We start from the raw sequence: 20,635 nt of genomic DNA on the forward strand, positions 1-20,635 counted from the left end.
TTGCACAAGAAAAGCAATCCCCCAAAACCATTGACTGGGGAATTAGGAGGCACTGACTATTGCTAGTTATTGCAAACAGCAGAGCCCAAATTTGGAGGTTTTTAAAGTCCACGTCATTTGCCAGAGTCAAACCGGTGGGCAGCTGTGCTCCTGGAGAGAAGTAGGGCAGAGGCCCAGAAGCAGACAGCAGAGAGCCTGGTGTAGAGATCCCCTGGTTTGCAGTGGGAGAGAACTCTCTGCTTCCTGGTATGCATTTGGAATAGGGTATATTGCCTCTGCAAGGACAAAAGACCCAGCTGGCACCTTTGAGGGCAGTTCAACAGCAGGGGACAGAAGCATGTGCAGAGAGCAGGTAACCTGGAAATAGCTTTCCCCTGTGCTTCACCATAAGCTCCAGGCACCCACATGGCTGTGTGACTGTTCCTCTGGGAAAGCACAGCACCAAGGGCAACACTGCAAGGCTAATCATGGGAGGAGGGGAGCAGGTCTGTGCCTTGCCGGCTCCTTTAAGATTTGGAGTTTTGAATCCCAGGTGCAGTGCCACAGGTAAAAGACAGGAAAGCTGTGGTGCCAGGCGTGCCGATGGCCCTGGCATAGAAGGGTTGAAGGAAGAGATCTGACAGAAGCCTGGGACACAAGAGGGAAAATTATTTGCTATTTTGTGAGCACTCCCTGAGCAGCAGCTGGTGCAAGCTACCCTCTCCAGGGACAAGAGAGCAGGGTGATGCATCTTCCTAACCCCTCCCCAGCTCCCACCCCCCACCCACCAGCACAGTCAATGCAGCACCACCAGTGAAGTCTGGAGCCCCTTACACCAAACCTCAAATCCCCACCCCACCCCCCACCTCCTGTGCCTGGCAAAAGCATCTTTACTAGGGCAGGTCTGTGAGGCAGCACAGTGAGCCTCTCCCTAGAGAACCAACACAGGTACCCTGTATGCAACAAGTTTACTGATCATAGAGTGTTCCAAAGCATCAGCTTCAGTTCTGGTGGAAATAGGACCAGGCTTTCTTTTTTTGGCGGGGGGGGGGGGGGGGGGAGGGGAGCGAGAGGGGTGGTGGGTAGTGAGGGGGTAGAATAGTTTTGGTTCATGTATTTGTTTTTTCATTTCTTTTCTCATTTTTTGGTTCAAGCTTTTTTTTTTCTTGCTTTCTTTTTCTTTGGAAACAGTCTTATAGTTTTTTGTTTGCTGTTTAATTCTCTTTCCTTATCTCTCTCTCTTTTTTTTTGGATCAAGCATTTTTGTTTTTTTAAATCAAGCTTATTTTAACAAAAATATCAAAGCATACCTAGCTAAAGGTCCAAATACTGTCCACTCCAAGCAAGGAGTAACTCTGCAGAGGACTGACATGAGAGAAAGTGTAGCCAAATCAACAGCAGAATGTACACAGCATAAAGCAAAAACACTTCCTGAAGCACCAGATCCTGGACAGTGTATGATCCCTTATTAATAAAGCATTACTCTCAGTAGCAGGAAACATAACAAGCTTTCACAACATGAAAAAGACAGAAACCTAGGCAAAATGACGAGACAGAGGAATTCTCCCCAAAAGGAAGATCAAAAAGAAACCACAGCCAGGGATTTGCTGAAAGCAGATAGAAGCAATATATGTAAACAATAATTTAGAACAGTCATAAAAATACTAGCTGGGCTTGAAAAAAGCATGGAAGGGGTGCCTGGGTGGCTCAATCAGTTAAGTGTCTGACTTCAGTTCAGGTAATAATCTCACGGTTCGTGAGTTTGTGCCCCACATTGGGCTCTGTGCTGACAGCTCAGAGTCTGGAGCCTGCTTCAGATTCTGTGTCTCCCTCTCTCTGCCCCTCCCCTGCTCATGTTCTGTCTCTCTCATCTCTCATAAATAAACGTTAAAAAATTTTTAAATATTAAAAAAAAGAAAGAAAGAAGCATAGAAGACATCAGAAAAACGTTTGTTGTGGAGATAAAAGATCTAAAAACTAGTAAGGTCAAAATAAAACATGCTGTAACTGAGATGCAAAACTGAATGGATGTAATCACAATAAGGATGGAAGTAGCAGAGGAACAAATAGGTGATATAGAAGATAAAATTATAGAAAATCATGAAGCTGAAAAGAAGAGGGAAAGAAAACTATTAGGTCATGAATATAGACTTAGGGAATTCAGCAATTCAAAAAAGCACACTAATATACATAGCATAGGAGTCTCAGAAGAAGAAGAGAAGAGAAAAAGTGGCAGAAGATTTATGTGAACAAATTAAGCTGAGAACTTTCCTAATCTGGGAAGGAAACAGACATTCAAGTCCAAGAGGCATAGAAAACTCCCCTCAAAATCAACAAACACAGGTCAACACCATGATATATCATGAAAGTGAACTTTCATGCATAGTGAAGCTTGCAAAATATAAAAATAGAGAATTCTGACAGCAGCTATGGACAAAATGTCCTCAACCTACAAAGGTAGACACATAAGATTAGCAGCAGCAGACCTGTCCACAGAAACTAGGCAGGCCAGTGGGAATGGCATGATATATTTAAAATACTAATGGGAAAAATATGCACCAAAGAATATCTTATGTAGCAAGGCTTTCATCCAGAATAGAAGGAGAGATAGTTTCCAAGACAAGCAAAAACAAAAGGAGTTTATAAACAATAAACCAGTTCTACACAAAGTATTAAAGGCGACTCTTTGAGCAGGAAATAGAGATCAAAAGCAACAAAGACAAGAAAGGAAGAGAGATAATCTACAGGAATAGCAATATTAAAGAGAATACAATGGCACTAAATTCATATCTACCAAAATTACTCTGAATGTAAATGGACTAAATGCTCCATTCAAAAGATATAGGATATCAGAACGGATAAAAAACAAAACAAAACCCATCAATATGCTGCTTACAAGAGACCTATATGAGACCCAGAGACACTTCCAGATTGAAAGTGAGGGGGTGGAGAACCATTTATCTTGCTAATGGACATCAAAAAAAGCCAGAGTAGCCATATTTCTATCAGACAGACTAAATTTTAAACCAAAGACTGTAATAAGAGATGAAAAGGGCATTATATCATAATAAAGAGGTCTATTCAACAAGATCTAACAACTGTAAATATCTATGCCCCCAACTTGGAGGAAGTCAAATATATAAATCAATTAATAACAAACTTAAAGAAACTCACTAATAATAATACAATAATACTAGGGGCTTTAACAGCTCACTTATAGCAATGGACAGATCATCTAAGCAGAGATAAACAAGGAAACAATGGCTTTAACCGACACACTGGACCAGATAGATTTAATAGAGTGCACATGGAACATTCTCCAGAAGGGAACACATACTGGGTCACAAATCATGCTTCAACATGTACTTAAAGATTGAGATCACACCATGCATATTTTCAGACTACAATGCTACGAAATTTGAAGTCAACCACAAGAAAAACTTTGGGAAGACCACGAATACAGGTTAGGAGGTTAAAGAACATCCTACTAAAGAATGAATGGGTTAACCAGGAAATTAAAGAAGAAATTTTAAAAATACATGGAAGCAAATAAAAATGAAAACATGACAGTACAAAAGTTTAGGATGCAGCAAAGGCAATCATAAAAGAAAAGTATACTGCAATACAGGCCTACATCAAGAAACAAGAAAATTTTCAAATACACAACCTAATCTTACACCTAAAGGAGCTAGGAAAATAACAGCAAATAAAGCCCAAAACCAACAAAAGAGAAATAAAGATCACAGCAGAAATAAATGATACTGAAATCAAAAAGCCAGTAGAACAGATCAACAAAACTAAGAGCTAGTCTTTCAAAGAATTTAAAAAATTGATAAACCCCTAGCCAGACTTATAAAAAAGGAAAGAGAAAGGCCCCAAACAAAATAATGAATAAAAGAGGAGCAATCACAACCAACACCACAGAAAAACAAAGAATTATAAGAGAATATTATGAGTAATTATATGCCAGCAAATTGGGCAATCCAGAAGAAGTGATTAAATTTTTAGAAACATATAAACTACCAAAACTGAAAAAGGAAGAGAGAAAATTTCAACAGACCCATAACCAGCAGAGAAATTCAATCAGTAATCAAAAATTTCCAAAGAAACAAGAGAGTCCAGGGCCAGATGGCTTCCCAGGAGAATTGTACCATACATTTAGAGAAGAATTAATACCTACTCTTCTGAAACTCTTCCAAAAAATAGAAACAGAAGGAAATTTCCAAACTCATTCTATGAGACCAGCATTCCTTTAATTCCAAAATCAGACAAAGACTCCACTAAAAAGATCAGTATCCTTGATGAACCTGGATGCAAAAAATTCTCAAAAATATACTAGCAAGTTGAATTCAATGATACATTAAAAGAATTATTCACCACAGTCAAGTGGGATTTACTCTTGGGCTGCCAACGTGGTTCAATATTTGCAAATCAATCATGTGATACACCACATTAATAAAAGAAAAGATAAGAACATTATCTTATGTGATATATGTGATATACCACATTAATAAAAGAAAAGAAAAGATCCTGTCAACAGACACAGAAAAAGCATTTGACAAAATACAGCATCGTTTCTGAATAAAACCCTAAAGAAAGTTGGGATAGAAGGAACATGCCTTAACATCATAAAAGCCACATATAAAAGGTTCACAGTTAATATCATCCTCAATGGAGCAAAACTGGGAGCTTTTCCTCTGAGGTTAGGAACACAACAAGGATGTCCACTCTTACCACTGTTGTTCAATAGTGTACTGAAAGTCCTACCCTCAGCAATCCAACAACAGAAAGAAATAAATGCATCTAAATTGGCAAGGAAGAAGTCAAACTTTCATTCTTCACAGACAACATGATACTCTATGTGGAAAACCTGAAAGATTACAACAAAAAAATTGCTAGAACTGATACATGGATGCACCAAAGTAGCAGGATGTAAGATCAATCAATATACAGAAATCTGTTACATTTCTATACACCAATAATTAAGCAGCAGAAAATCAAGGAATCAATTCCATTTACAAATGCACTAAAAACCATAAGACACCTAGGAATAACCTAACCAAAGAAGTAAAAGATCTGTACTCGGTTAAGCATCCAACTCTTGATTTCTGCTCAGGTCATAATCTCACAGTTCTTGAGATTGAGCTCCACATGGGGCTCTTCATTGACAGCTTGGTGCCTGGCTGGGATTCTCTCTCTCCCTCTCTCTCTCTGCCACTTCCCCACTCATGCTCTCTCTCTCAAAAATAAGCAAACATTTTTTAAAAATCAAAAAATATAGGGGCGCCTGGGTGGCGCAGTCGGTTAAGCGTCCGACTTCAGCTCAGGTCACGATCTCACGGTCTGTGAGTTCGAGCCCCACGTCAGGCTCTGGGCTGATGGCTCGGAGCCTGGAGCCTGCTTGCGATTCTGTGTATCCCTCTCTCTCTGCCCCTCCCCCGTTCATGCTCTGTCTCTCTCTGTCTCAAAAATAAAAATAAACATTAAAAAAAATTTTTTTTTAAAAATCAAAAAATATAAAACCAGAGAAGTAGAAAAGGGGGAAGGAGCAAAAAAGAAATTAAGTACAAATACAGAAAACAATTACAAACATGGTAGATATTAATTCAATTATACCAATAATTTAAATAAAAATTATCTTTGCAAGCAAATTAAAAGAGAGATTTTCAAAGTAAATTTAAAAACAATCAAGTATATGCTATATAAACAAATACCCAAAAATACTGACACAGTGGGGTTCAATGTAAAGGGGGAGTAGAAAGACATACCATCTAACACTAATCAAAAGAAAGCTGAAGTAGTTATATTAATTTTAGACAAAATGGACTTCAAAACAAGGAATATTGTTAAGGATAAAGAAGGGCGTTAAATAATGATAAAAGAATTCTCCAAGAAGACATAACAGTTTTTAATGTGTGTACCTAACAGATATCAAAGTACATAAGCAAAAATTAACAGAAATGCAAGAAAAGAAAAATTCACTAATAGAGTTGGAAACTTCAACACCCATCTTTCAGTAACTGATGGATCAAGCAGGCAGAAAATAAGTTAGAATATAGGTGACCAAAAACAACACCATCAATCCACTTGAACTAATTGACATTTATAGATTATCCCAACTAACAAAAGTAAAAAATATTTGTCAGGTTCACATAAAATATTCACTAAGACAAACACATTCTAGATCATAAAACACACCTTACCAATTTTTAAAATAGAAAGTATGCAAATTACATTCTCAAAAATGATGGTATTAAGCTAGAAATCAAATGTAGAAAAATAGGTAGAAAATTCCCACACATTTAGAGATAAAATCTAAATAGAGCACAGTTCAAAGAAGAAATTACAAATTAAATTTTTAAATATAGTATATGAATGAAAGCACAACTAATCAAATCTTATGAGATGCAGCAAGAGAAGTGCTTACAGAAAATGTTATAGCACTAAATGAATGTTTTGGAAAACGAGATATAAATCATTAATCTAATATCACACCTCAGGAAACTGGAGAAAGAAGAGCAATTAAAACTTAAATCAAGGAGAACAAAGAAATAGCAAAAATTAGAGAAATAAAACAAACAGAAAAACAATTGAGAAAATTAACCAAACCCAATGCTGGTTCTTTCAAATGATTAAAAAAACTGATAAACCTCTAACCAGACTAATCAAGAGAAAAAGAAAGAAAAATTGCCAATATTGGAAACAAAGGAAGATGACTGTACTAATCGCATGTACATTAAAGGGATCATTAAAGAAAATGATGAAAAATTCTATGTCTACAAGTTTGAAAATCTAGATAAAATAGACTAATTCCTACTAAATTTCTACTAAAACTCACACAAAAGAAATCAATAATCTTAATAGGCCTAAATCTATTAAGGAAATTGAATCAATAATTAATAAATTTCTAAAAAAAGCACCAGGCTGAAACAGGTTCATTTTACTCAACATTTAAGGAAACAAATTATATCAATTGTCTACAAGATCTTCCAGAAAACAGAAGCAAAGGCAAAACTTCCTAACCCATTCTATGAGGCTAGCATAGTGTAATACCAAAACCAAAGACATAACAATAATAGAAAACTAGAAACCAGTAACTCTCAAAAACTTAATGAAAACATTCTCAACAGAATATTAATCAATCAAATTAAAAAATGTATAAAAAGAATTTAATACCAAAAACTATCTAATTTATTCTAGGTATGCAAAGCTAGTTCAATATTTGAAAATTAATTAATATAATCAATCATATCACCAGTCTAAAGAAAAAAGGTCATATCAATAGATTCAGGAAAATCATTTGAAAAAATCCAACATTCATTCCTGAGAAACTCTCAGTAAACTAGCAATAGAGAGGAGCTTCTTCAACTTGATAAATAGCAACATCATACTTAATAAAGAGAAACTAGATGCTTTTCCCCTCAGATCAGGAACAAGGGAAGGATGTCCCCTCTTACCACTCCTATGCAACATTGTATTGGAAGACCTAGTTAATGCAATATGACAGTTAAAAAGAAGTAATATTTACTCATATTGAGAATAAAGACATAAAACTATCTATATTCACAGAAGACCATCATAGTCTTATGTAGAAAATTCTGAAAAATTGACAAAAACAACCTCCTAAAACTGAAAAGCAATTATAATAAGCATTCAGAATACAGGACAATTGCTATCAGTTGCTTTTCTATATACCACAAGTAAACAGAATTTGAAATTTAAAACATATAATACCATCTATAATAGCACTAAAAACAATGAGTTACATAGATGTGGTTCTAACAACATATATACACAATGTATAAGCAGAAACTTCAAAAAATCTAACAAAAATCAAATGAAGGATATTCTATGTTGACAGATTTGAAAACTTGATTTTGTTACTATGTCCATTATTCTCAACTAGATCCGTAGATTGATCCAAGGTTAATCAAAACACCCAAAAGTTTTCTGTAAATACTGACAAAATAATTCTAAAGTTTATATGGAAAGAGAAAAGACCCAGACTAGCCAACACAATACAGAAGAGGAAGGAGGTGAGAGAAGGGGAGAAAGAAGAGGCAAGGCAATGGGGAGAGGGAAAGAAGTGGAGAAGGAATGGGAAGAAAAACAATGACAATAATACAGTTGGAGGATTCATGCTACTAATTCCAAGACTTATTTCAAAGTGATTAAAATCTAATGATAGCACCATACCGACAAAAGAATAGAAACACAGATCAGTGGAATAAACTATTTAGTCCAAAACTAGACACATACAAATGAAGTCAACTGAGTTTTGACAAAAACCAAAAGCAACTCATTGAAGAAATTATAGTCTTTTCAACAAATGGTACTTAAACAATATGTACATCCATATGTTCATAAAATGAATCTAGACATAGACTTTACATCTTTCACAAAGATCAAAATTGATCATAAACTTTAATGTAAAATACAAAACCGCAAAATTTCTAGAAGCAAACACAGGAAAAAATCTACATGACATGAATTTAGCCATGAATTTTAATATATAACACCAAAGCACAATCCATGAAATAAAAAGTGTTAAATTGGACTTCAGTAAAATTATAAACTTCAGGGTGCCTGGGTGGCTCAGTCGGTTGAGCATCCGACTTTGGCTCAGTTCTCCCAGTTCATAAATTCGGGTTCTGCATCGGGCTCTGTGCTGACAGGTTGCTCAGAGACTGGAGCCTGCTTAGGATTCTATGTCTCCTTCTCTCTCTGATCCTCCCCAGCTTGCGCTCTCTGTCTCTCAAAAATGAATAAATGTAAAAAAAATTATAAACTCCTGCTCTGCAAAAGGGACTGTTAGGAGAATTAAAAGACATGTCACAGATTTAGCGAAATATATGCAGAATACATATTCGATTAGGGACTTATATCCAAGGTATATAAAGACCACTTAAAACTCAACAATAAGAACACAACCAAATAAAGTTTAAAATGGGCAAAATATCTGAATGGATGCCTCACCAAAAAAGATAAACATGTGGAATAAGCAGATGAAAAGATGCTCAACATCATCTGTCATTAGAGAATTACAAATACTACAACAAGATGACTCTATACACTTATTAGAATGGCTAAAAATCCAAAACACAATACCACATGCTAGCAAGGATATGGAGCAACAAGAATTCTCATTTATTCCTGGTGGAAATGGAAGATCGTACAGCCATTTTGGAAGACAATTTGGCAGATTCTTACAAAGCTAAAAATAGTCCCACTTGATCCAGCAATTGTTCTCTTAAGTATTTTCTCACCTGTATTGAAACCAAGGAAATCTGTATGCAAATTTTTATATCAGCTTTCTTCATAATCATAAAAACTGAAAGTGACCATGATGTCCTTTAATAGGTGAATGGATAAACAAATCAGTACAAACATGCAATGTAATATTATTCAGCAATTTTTAAAAAATGAGCTATTAAGTGGCTAAAAGACATGGAGGACACTTAAGTACATATAGCTTAGTAAATGAAGACTGCCTGAAAGGACTATGTGTGTGTGTGTGTGTGTGTGTGTGTGTGTATAAAAGTATAATTATATGACATTCTAGAAAAGGCAAACTATAGAGGTGGTAATAACATCAGTGGTTGCAAGATGCTCAGGGAAAACGGGAGAAGGTTGAATATATGAAGCACAGGATTCTTATGATGGTGAAACTATTCTTTATCAAACTGTAGTGGTGGAATACATGATATTATGCATTTGTCAAAAACAACACAAATTTACAGCACAAAGAATTAACCTTAGTGTATGCAAGTTTTTAAAATCACTTTTTTAGAGTTCAGAGGATCCCAAGAGGGAATGAAGACTATAATGAAATCATCTAATTCTATTATAAATGTATGAAACAACTTCAGTGAAACAACTTGAATGAAGACAGTTGAGGGACAAAAGGGTTACCTAAATAATTATGGAAATGAGTACATTTCCATATGAGTACAAGAGTACATGAGTACAAGACTAAAGACAAAAAGAATTACACATAAACACTATATTCTAGTTGATAAAGTTGCTTCCCTCAGGGATATGGATTAGTAATTCTGATACTAATATACATGGATGCCAGAATTGAACAAATAAGTAAAGGGAGAGTAGGAGCCAAGTTTCTCAGTGTTGGTTAGAAATTCATAAATAAACAACAGGAGGAATGACCCATACGGTGACGAATTACAGTTGGAGACATCAAGATGAATTCATATTTATCTTAATATAGATACAAATAGGTAAATATTTATAAATATTTGTAGATATTTTTATAGATGTGGGTTAGTATATAAACATATATTTCCTTGCTATGTTAGCTGAGCAAGCCTAGAAGCAACCACAGTCCAATAGCAATGAGCACACCTAGTATTCATATTTTGGTTCCTAATATAATAAAATGAAAATGGAAAAATGGCTGATTCTAGAACTGGGGCATAAAGTATATGAGTCTGGAGTAACAAGTATTAAGAAGTGTTTAAAATTCCTTAAAGTCTATAATGTTGGGGTATGCTAAAGGGATACAGAAGCCAGTGAAATAGTTCATGACAACCAAAGTTAGAACAAAAAGAGCAACAAAATAATAAACTAGAATTAGATTATAATCCAAGGTGTGAAATAAGATTTTATGAGTCCATATTATTACAAATAAATTATTGATTGAATGAGTCAATGAATAAATACATAAATAAATAAATGGGGAAGAGATAAATCTCCTTTGCAAATAAATTCCAAATAATTTCTAAAGATACTCTGCCTTTAAGGAGGTAGAGCATAAACTTCCACTCTTTACATGTAGGCTGTGCATAATGACTCCCTCCAAAGAGAACAGTATGGAAAAATAGAAGAAAGAGTAACTTTATAGTGGAATAACCTGACAAACACTACCTCAGCCAAGTGCCCAGAGTCAGTATCAACAGCGTTAAATCATACTGATAGCAATGTACCCTTGAAATGATGGAAGAGCACTTTACCTCTATTATCATCTTCCACAAAACTCATACCCACAGTCCAATCATGAGAAAAACATCAAGTTCCAATAGAAGAACATCCTACAAAATGTTTGACCAGGGAGCCCTCCAAATTGTGAAAGCTATTAAAAACAACAAATCTAAGAAAATGTCAAAGCCAAGTGCCTAGGAAGATATGACAATTAAATGTAACATGGTATCCTGGATTGGACCTGGAACAGAAAAAGAAAAGTAAAAACTAAGGAAATCCAAATAAATTATGGACTTTAACAATAAAGTCTGTACTATCTTTCATTTATTCTGTAAATTGAAAACTGTTCTTAAAAATTAGTCTATTAAATAAATAACCCAAATAAAGAATGGTAAAATACACAAATAGACATTTCAATGAACAGTTTATATACAGATGGCTATTAAACACATGAAAAGATGTCCAACAAGATGAGACAGGAGGGAATTGTAAATTAAAACCACAATGACAGGAAAAGAATAGTGAACCCTGATTTAGACTCCCATAGATAAAGTCAATTAATATTTAACAAAGATCAATGGAAATACAATGGAGTAAAGACTGTCTTTAACAAATTGTATTAGAACTGGACATCCACATGAAAAAAATTCAATCTAGACAAAGACCTTATGCCTTTCACAAAAACTAACTCAACATGGATCATAGACCTATACACAAAACATAAAACAACAAAACTTCTAGAAGATAACATAGGACAAATCTAGGTGAACCTTGGATATGGTGACACCTTTTTAAATGCAACACCAAAGGCATAATCTATCAAAGAAATAACTGATAATCCGGACTTAATTAAAATAAAAAATTTCTGCTTTGTGAAAGACAATATCAAGAGAATTAAAAGATGAGCCACAGACTGGGAGAAAACATTTGCTCAAGAAACATTTGATAAAGGATGGTTATCCAAAATCAAAAAGAATTCTTTTTTTTATTTGTATTCATTTTTGAGAGAGAGCAAGAGAGAGACAGAGTATGAGTGGGGGAAGGCAGAGAGAGAGGGAGACACAGAATCCAAAGAAGGCTCCAGGCTCTGAGCTATCCACACAGAGCCCAACACAGGGCTCAAACTCACAAACCATGAGAACATGACTGAGCCGAAGTTGGACGCTTAACCACCTGAGCCACCCAGGCACCTCTAAAATCAAAAAGAACTCTTCAAACTCAATAAGAACAATAAAAAAACAAACAATCCAGTAAAAAAAAGGGGGGGGGGCAGAGAGCTTAATGGACGTCTCACCAAAGAAGATACACAGAGGGCAAATAAGCGTATAAAAAGATGTTCCACATCATATGTAATCAGGGAAACACAAACTAAAACAATAAAGACATACGACTATACACTTATTAGTAAGGCCAAATCTGGAACACAAAAAACACCAAATGTGTGGATCAATAGGAACTCTCACTGCTAGTGGGAATGTAAAATGGTACAGCCACTTTGGAAGATAGGGCAATTTGGGAGTTTCTCAAAAAACTAAAAATATTCTTATCATAGGATCCAGTAACCTTGGTATTTAACCAAAAGAGTTGAAAACATATGTCCACACCTACATGTGGATGTTTATATTTAGAGAAGTTTTATTCATAATTGCGAAAACTTAGAAGCAACCAAGATGTCAGTCTGTAAGTGAACAGATAATATGAAATGTTGAAATGAAACAGTGAAATGAAATGGAATAACCTTAAATACATATTACTAAGTGAAAGAAGCCAATCTGCAAAGGCTACATACTGTGTGATTCTAACTATCTGACATTCTGGAAAAAAACTATGAAAACAGTAATAAGACAGTAGTTAGTAGGGTGAAATAGAGGCAGAGATGAAGAGGCAGAGTATAGTGGATTTTTAGGGCAGTGACTACTCTGTATGATAATTATGGATATATGTCATTATACACTTTGTCCGAATCAATGTCAATATCTTGTTTCTGAATTTGTATTATAGTTTTGAAAGATGTTACTACCATTGGGTGAAACTGGGTAGGGAATATGTGGGATCCCTCTGTATGATACATTATAACTGCACATGAATCCATAGTTATCCATTTTTTTATGCCCCTTGGCCTAGCAAGGGGCAGCCCAGATAGGGCTGGATTCTGCAAAATTTTAATAAAAATAACTAAATTAGAATGTCTAATTCTGATCAAGGTAAAATATCCTCTTTTCTCCCAAGTCCTCTGCCTTACAACTAAAAACCCTAATGAATAGCACATAGTTGGAAGCTGGAAAGATGGCAAAGTAGGATCCTAAGCTCATCTTGTCCCACAGATACAAGTAGATAACACTCACATCAGCATAAACAACCCAGAAAATGAGCTGAAGACTGGCAGAACAAACTCCACAACTAAAGGTAGAAAAGAGGCCACACTGAAGAGGGTAGGAAGGGTGAAGTCACAGATTTGGAGTGAAATGGACCATCACCTCTCATGGTAGAGAACAATCCAGTGGCATAAAGAAGAGTGAAAAATAGACTGTCACACTGGGGAGTCCACACAGGGAAGAGGAATGCCTATAATATTTGGCTTTGAAAGTGAGACAGAACAAATCTCGTGAATTCTTACAACCAGTGAGACTTAAAGCTTAGAAATTTTTTAGTCAGTAGTCTCCACTCTGTGAGGCCCAGAGGCATCAGGAAATGAAGTCACTGCCCTTAAAGAGACAGCCCAAGAAACATCTAGTGGAAATACAGTGTGGATGCAGCAGTTTGAAAAATGCCAGGGGCAGACAGGAAGGAGAGTTATTTACTCATCTCAGAAAGTGGCTTGGAGAGGCAGGGATCATGGAAGATACCTCCAGTAACAAAGGAGCTGGCAGGCAACACTTCCTTCCCCAGCTCTAACACCCTCCCACCCCCGCAAAAACACATGGCCACTTGCAGGAACCAGCATGGTGCCTACACTAGCTATCTAACCTGCTTACACCAAGCCCCATCTACCTGCACTTCAGCTGATCTGTCTTTCCCACTTTCCTTAGTTCCAGTGCTGCAAGACTCCTACCCTAGAAGTCCTGCAAAAACCCCACCAAGTCCCCATCTCCTGACCTGCACATTTTGTGGAACCTCAGTTCTAGTGGCAGCAGCAGGCCTCATTTCACAAGACCTGTGCACACTTTTTTAAAATGTACCCCACTGCCCACAACAGGCAAAGAGAACCTCTATAGATGACTGGTATGAAGGATAAAAGCCAGGACTCAACAGCAAGGCACACACAGTGCACGTAAGAGATACCCCTGAAGTGACAGGTCTTAGGCAACATGGGAGCCCACACTACAGGGCACTATAAGACTTCTTCTTCATAAAGCCAATACTTTCAAGAACAGGAGATATAGCTGACTTTTCTAATACACAGGAACAGACACAGAGAGTTAGACAAAATGAGGAGATAGAAGAAGAACAAAACAAATGAAAGAACAGAACAAAACAACAGAAAGAGACCTAAACAATATGGATGCAGGTACTATGCCAGAGAGAGAATTTAAAGTAATGATCATAAAGGTACTCACTGGACTTGAGAAAAGAGTGGTGGACATCAGTTAGACCCTTAACAAAGAGATAAAAAAGAACCAATCAGAGATAAAAGAACACAATAAATGAAATTAAAAATATACTTGATGGAATAAATAGCAGGCTAGAGGAAGCAAAGGAATGAATTAATGACCTGGAAGACAGAGTAATGGAAAGTAATAAAGCTGAACAAGGGAGACAAAAAAGAATTATGTAAAATAAGAACAGACTTAGGAAGCTCAACAACTCTAACAAGCATGGTAACATTCGCATTATAGGGATCTCAGAAGAACAGAGTGAAAAAGAAATATTTATTGGAAGAAATAATAGCTAAAAACTTCCCTAATCTGGGGAAGGAAACAGAAATCCAGATCCAAGAGGCACAGAGATTCCCCCAATAAAATTAATCCAAGGAAACAGTTTTTTAAACTAAAGAAAGTAGCAAGAGAAAAGGAGAGTTACATACTTAAAAGGCTACCAGCAGATTTTTCAGCAGAAACTCTGCAGGCCAGATGAGAATGGCATGATATATTCAAAGTGCTAAAAGGAAAAAATCTGCAGCCAAGAATCCTCTATCCAGAAAGGCTATCATTCAAAATAAAAGGAGAGATAAAGTGTTTCTCAAACAAACAAAAACTAAAGGAATTCATAACTACTAAACCAGTCCTACAAAAATATTAAAGGGAACCCTTTGAATAGAAAGGAAACAACATCAGTGAGAGTATAAAAAGGTGGAAGCACAGAATTGGTAAAAAAAAAAAATAGTAAGTATATCTGTAAAAATCAGTCAAGGAATTCAAGAAATGAAAGGGTATAAAATATGACACCATATGCCTAAGTACATGGGTAGGAGAGGAGTAAAGAATGGATTCAAAGTTAAGTGACCATCAACTTAACATAGGCTGCTATATCAAGAAAATGTTATATACAAACCTAATAGTAACCACAAATCAAAGAATAAAGAGAAAGGAATACAAGTATGTCAGTAAAGCAAGCCAACAATCCATGAAAGAGATCAAGAGAAGAAAGGATCAGAGGAAAACTACAAAAACAATGACAAAACCGGTAACAAAATGACAATAAATACATATCTATCAGTAATTACTTTGAATGAAAATGGACCAAATGCTTCAATCAAAAGACAGAGTATATAAAAAAAAAAAAAAAAAAGACAGGGGGACAGAGTATATAAAAAAAACAAGACCCATCTATTTGCTGCCTATAAGAGATTCATTTCAGACCTAAAGATACCTGCAGATTGAAAGTGAAGGGATGGAGAAATATCTATCATACAAATGGATGTCAAAAGTAAGCTAGAGTAGCAATACTTATATCAGACAAAATTGACTTTAAAACAAAGACTGGGGCGCCTGGGTGGCGCAGTGGGTTAAGCGTCCGACTTCAGCCAGGTCACGATCTCACGGTCCGTGAGTTCGAGCCCCGCGTCAGGCTCTGGGCTGATGGCTCGGAGCCTGGAGCCTGTTTCCGATTCTGTGTCTCCCTCTCTCTCTGCCCCTCCCCCGTTCATGCTCTGTCTCTCTCTGTCCCAAAAATAAATAAAAAACGTTGAAAAAAAAATTTTAAAACAAAGACTGTAACAAGAGACAAGAGGACATGGTACAATATACAGGGGACAATGCAACAAGAAGATATACATTGGTAAGTATTTATGGGTCCAACAAGACAGTATTCAAATACATAAAACAGTTAATAACAAAATAAAGGAACTAATCAATATTAATACAATAGTAGGGAACATTAACATCCCACTTACATTAATGGATATATCATCCAAACCAAAAATCAGTAAGGAAACAGTGCTTGAATGACACATTTGACCAAACGTATTTAACAGATATATTCAGAACATTCCATCCTAAAACAGCAGAAAACACATTCTTTTCAGGTGCACATGGAGTATTCTCTAGAAGAATCACATATTAGCCCACAAAACAAGCCTCAACCAATTCAAGAAAATTGAAGTCATAACCTGCATCTTTTCTGACCACAATGCTATGAAACTAGAAGTCAACCACAAGAAAAAATTGAAAATAACAAAAATACATAGAGGTTAAATAACATGGTACTAAACAATAAATGGGTCAACCAGGAAATAAAAGAACAAATAAAACAGTACATGGAAACAAATGAAAATGAAAGCACTATAATCCAAAACCTAATGCAGCAAAAATAATTCTAAGAGGAAAATTAATAGCAATACAGCAATACAGAAGCAAGAAAAATCTAAAAGAAAAAAAAAACCTAAACTTACACCTAAAGGAGCTAGAAAAAGAACAACCAACAAAACCCAAAACCTGCAGAAAGAAGGATATAATAAAAAATTAGAGCAGAAATAAATGATATAGAAACTTCAGAAAATCAATAGGACAGATTAATGAAACCAAGAGCTGACCCTTTGAAAAGATAAACAAAATTCATAAACCTCTAGCCATACTCAAAAAAAAATAAAGGACTGAAATAGATAAAATCAGAAATGGAAGAGGAGTAATAAGAATGAACACTACAGAAATACAAACTATTGTTAAGAGAATACTATGAAAAAAATATACATCAACAAATTGGACAACCTAGAAGAAATGGTTAAAGTACTAGAAACATATAACCTCCCAAAGGTAAAGCTAGAAGAAACAGAAAATTTGAACAAACTGATTAGAAGCAAAGAGATGGAACCAGTAACCCAAAAACTCCAAACAAACAAAAGGATCAGATGGCTTCACAGGCCATTTGTATCAAACATTTAAAGACGAGTTAATACCTATTCTTCTCAAACTATTCCAAAAAATAAAAAAGGAAAAACTTCCAAATTGAGGCTAACATTACTCTGATATCAAAGCCAGATAAAGATATAATAAAAAAAGAAAACTACCGGCCAATAACTCTGATGAACACGGATGCAAAAAATCTCAATAAAATACTAGCAAATCCAATCCAACAGTACATTAAAAGAATCATTCAACACAATCAAGTGGGATTTATTCCCGAGTTAAAGGGTGGTTCAATAATCACAAATCAATCAATAAGAGAAAGGATAAAAACTATATGATCATTTCAATATATGAAGAAAGCATTTGACAAAGTACAACATTCACTCATGATAAAAATCCTCAACAAAGCAGATCTAGAGGGAACATACCTCAACAAAATAAAGGCCTTATATGAAAGGCCAACATCATTATCCAACAACATACTCAATAGGGAAAAACTGAGAGCTTTTCCCCTAAGATCAGGAACAAGACAAGGATGTCCACTCACATCCAAATTGGTAAGGAAGTATTTCAGAGGACATGATACTATATAATAGAAAAACCTAGACACTAGTATCTTACTAGACACTAATAGAAACAGCAAAAGACAACTAGAACTGATAAATGAATTCAGTAAAGTTGTAGGATATAAAATCAATGTACAGAAATCTGTTGCATTTCTATACACTAATAATGAAGCAGCAGAAAGAGAAATTAAGAAAAAATCTCAATTACAACTGCACCAAAAATAAATAAATAAATAAATAAATAAATAAATAAATAAATAAATAAAGTATCAGGAATAAACTTAACCAAAATGAAAGACCTGTACTCTGAAAACTATAAAACACTAATGAAAGAAATCGAAGATGACACAAATAGAAAGATACTCATGCTTATGAATTAGAAGAATATTGATAAAATGACTATACTATCCAAAGCAATCTATACATTTAATGTAATCTATATCAAAATACCAACAGTATCTTTCACAGAGCTAGAACAAATAATAGTAAAATTTGTACAGAACCACAAAAGAACTGAAAAGGACAAAGAAATCTTGAAAGAAAACCAAAACTGGATGTATCACAATTACAGACTTCAACTTATATAACAAAGCTGTAGTAATCAAAACAGTGTGGTACTGGCACAAAAACAGACACACAGATCAATGGAACAGAATAGAAAGCACAGAAATAAACCCACGATTATTTGGTCAAATAATCTTCAAAAAAGCAGCAAAGTATATACAATGGGGAAAAAGTCTCTTCAACAAGTGGTACTGGGAAAACTGGACAGCTACATACAAAAAAATAAATCTGGGTCACTTTCTTACACCATGCACAAAATAAATTCAAATGAATTAAAGATCTAAACTTGAGACAGGAAATCATAAAAATCCCAGAAGAGAAAACAGGCAGTAATTTCTTTGACAATGGCCTTAGCAACATTTTTCTAGATATTCTCCTGAGGCAAGGGTAATAAAAGCAAAAATAAACTACTGGAACTTCGTCAAAATAAAATGCTTCTGCAGAATGAAGGAAACAATCAACACAACTAAAAAACTAAAACAACAACCTATGTAATGGGAGAAGATATTTGCAAATGACATATCCAATAAAAGGTATTTAAAACATATAAAAACTTCATATAACTCGACATCCAAAAACAAATAATCCAGTTTAAAAATGGGCACAATTTATGAATAGATGTTTCTCTAAGAAGACATACAGAGGGCCAACAGACACATGAAAAGATGCTCAACATCACTCATCAACAGGGAATTACAAATCAAAACTGCAATGAGATATCACCTCACACCTGTCAGAATGGCTAAAACGAACAACACAAAAAACAAAAGGTGTTGGCGAGGATGTAGAGAAAGGGGAACACTTTTTCTCTGTTAGTGGAAATGCAAACTGATACAGCCTTTGTGAAAAATAGTATGAAGATTCCTCAAAAAGTTAAAAATAGAACTATCCAGAGATTCAGCAATTACATTACTAGGTTTTTACCCAAAGGACACAAAACTACTAATTCATAAAGGATACATGCACCCTCAGGTTTTTTCCAGCATTATCCACAACAGCCTAATTATGGAAACAGCCCAAGTGTCCACTGACCAATGAATGGATGTGGTAATATATATACATACAATTGAATATTTCTCAGCCATAAAAAAAGAATGAAATCATGCCATTTGCAATGACATGGATGGAGTTAGAGAATATTATTCTAAGTGAAATAAGTCAGAGGAAGACAAATACCATGTGATTTCACTCAAATGTGAAATTTAAGAAACAAATAAAGGGCACCTGGGTGGTGCAGTCAGTTGAGCATCCAATTCTTGATTTTGGCTCAGGTCATGATCTCACGGTTCATGGAATTGGGCCCTGCATTGTGCTCTGTGCTGAAAACATGGAGCCTGCTTGGGGGATTCTCTCTTGCCCTCCCTCTCTCTCTCTCTGCCCTTACCTTACTCATGCTCTCACTCTCTGTCTCATAATAAATAAGTAAACATTTTTTAAAAAAGAAACAAAAGAAATGCACCAAAGGAAAAAAAAGAGAAAGACAAACTAAGAAATAGATTCTTAACCATAGATAACTGATGATTACCAGAAGGGAGGTAGGAAGGGGGATGGTTGAAATAGAAGATGGGTATTAAGGAGTGCACTTGTTGTGATGAACACTTGGTAATGTATGCAATTGTTGAATCACTATATTGTACACCTAAAACTAATATTACACTATATGCTAACTATCCTGGAATTTTAAAAAAATGTTTATGACTAAACCTAACAAAAATGTGGAAGACCTCCTCAGAGAATTTATAAATGTTATTTAGAGAAATCAAAGAAGACCTAAGGAAATGGAGGGATATAATATTAATATATGCCATTGTTCATCAACTGAATGAATCAATGTTGTCATTGTCCATGACAATGAACCAATATTGTCATCCCCCATCTTCGTGGAATATGTTAGTTCTCCCCAAACTAATCTACAAATTCAAAATAATTCTTTTTTTTTTTTTCTTATTTATTGTGTAACTGGAGGTTTGAACCTCTTAATCTCATTTACTTATTTGGCCCATCCCGCCCTTCCCTGGCAACCACTAGTTTGTTCTTTGTATTTATGAGTCTATTTCTGTTTTGTTTTCTCTTTTAGACTTCATATGTAAGTGATATCATATTGTATTTGTCTGACTTATTTTTATTTAGCATAACACCCTCTAGGTCCATCCATGCTATCACAAATGTTAAGAGTTCTTTCTTTTCATGGCTGAGCAATATTCTATTGTGTGTGTGTGTGTGTGTGTGTGTGTGTGTGTTTCATAACTCGGCTATTATAAATGTTACAGTGAATATAAGGATCCATATATCTTTTCAGATCAGTAC

The 20,635-nt window shown here is 35.2% G+C and overlaps 1 protein-coding gene across 7 annotated transcripts in view; it reads right to left on the minus strand.

The window, feature by feature from the left end:
* The window catches only part of STXBP5L (syntaxin binding protein 5L), a 387,308-nt gene that overhangs the window by 270,725 nt on the left and 95,948 nt on the right, over positions 1 to 20,635 (minus strand). The gene's annotated exons all lie outside the window — the stretch shown is intronic.

The sequence above is a fragment of the Neofelis nebulosa genome, chromosome 5 (assembly GCF_028018385.1).
Source record: "Neofelis nebulosa isolate mNeoNeb1 chromosome 5, mNeoNeb1.pri, whole genome shotgun sequence".
NCBI classification, from domain to species: Eukaryota; Metazoa; Chordata; class Mammalia; order Carnivora; family Felidae; genus Neofelis; species Neofelis nebulosa.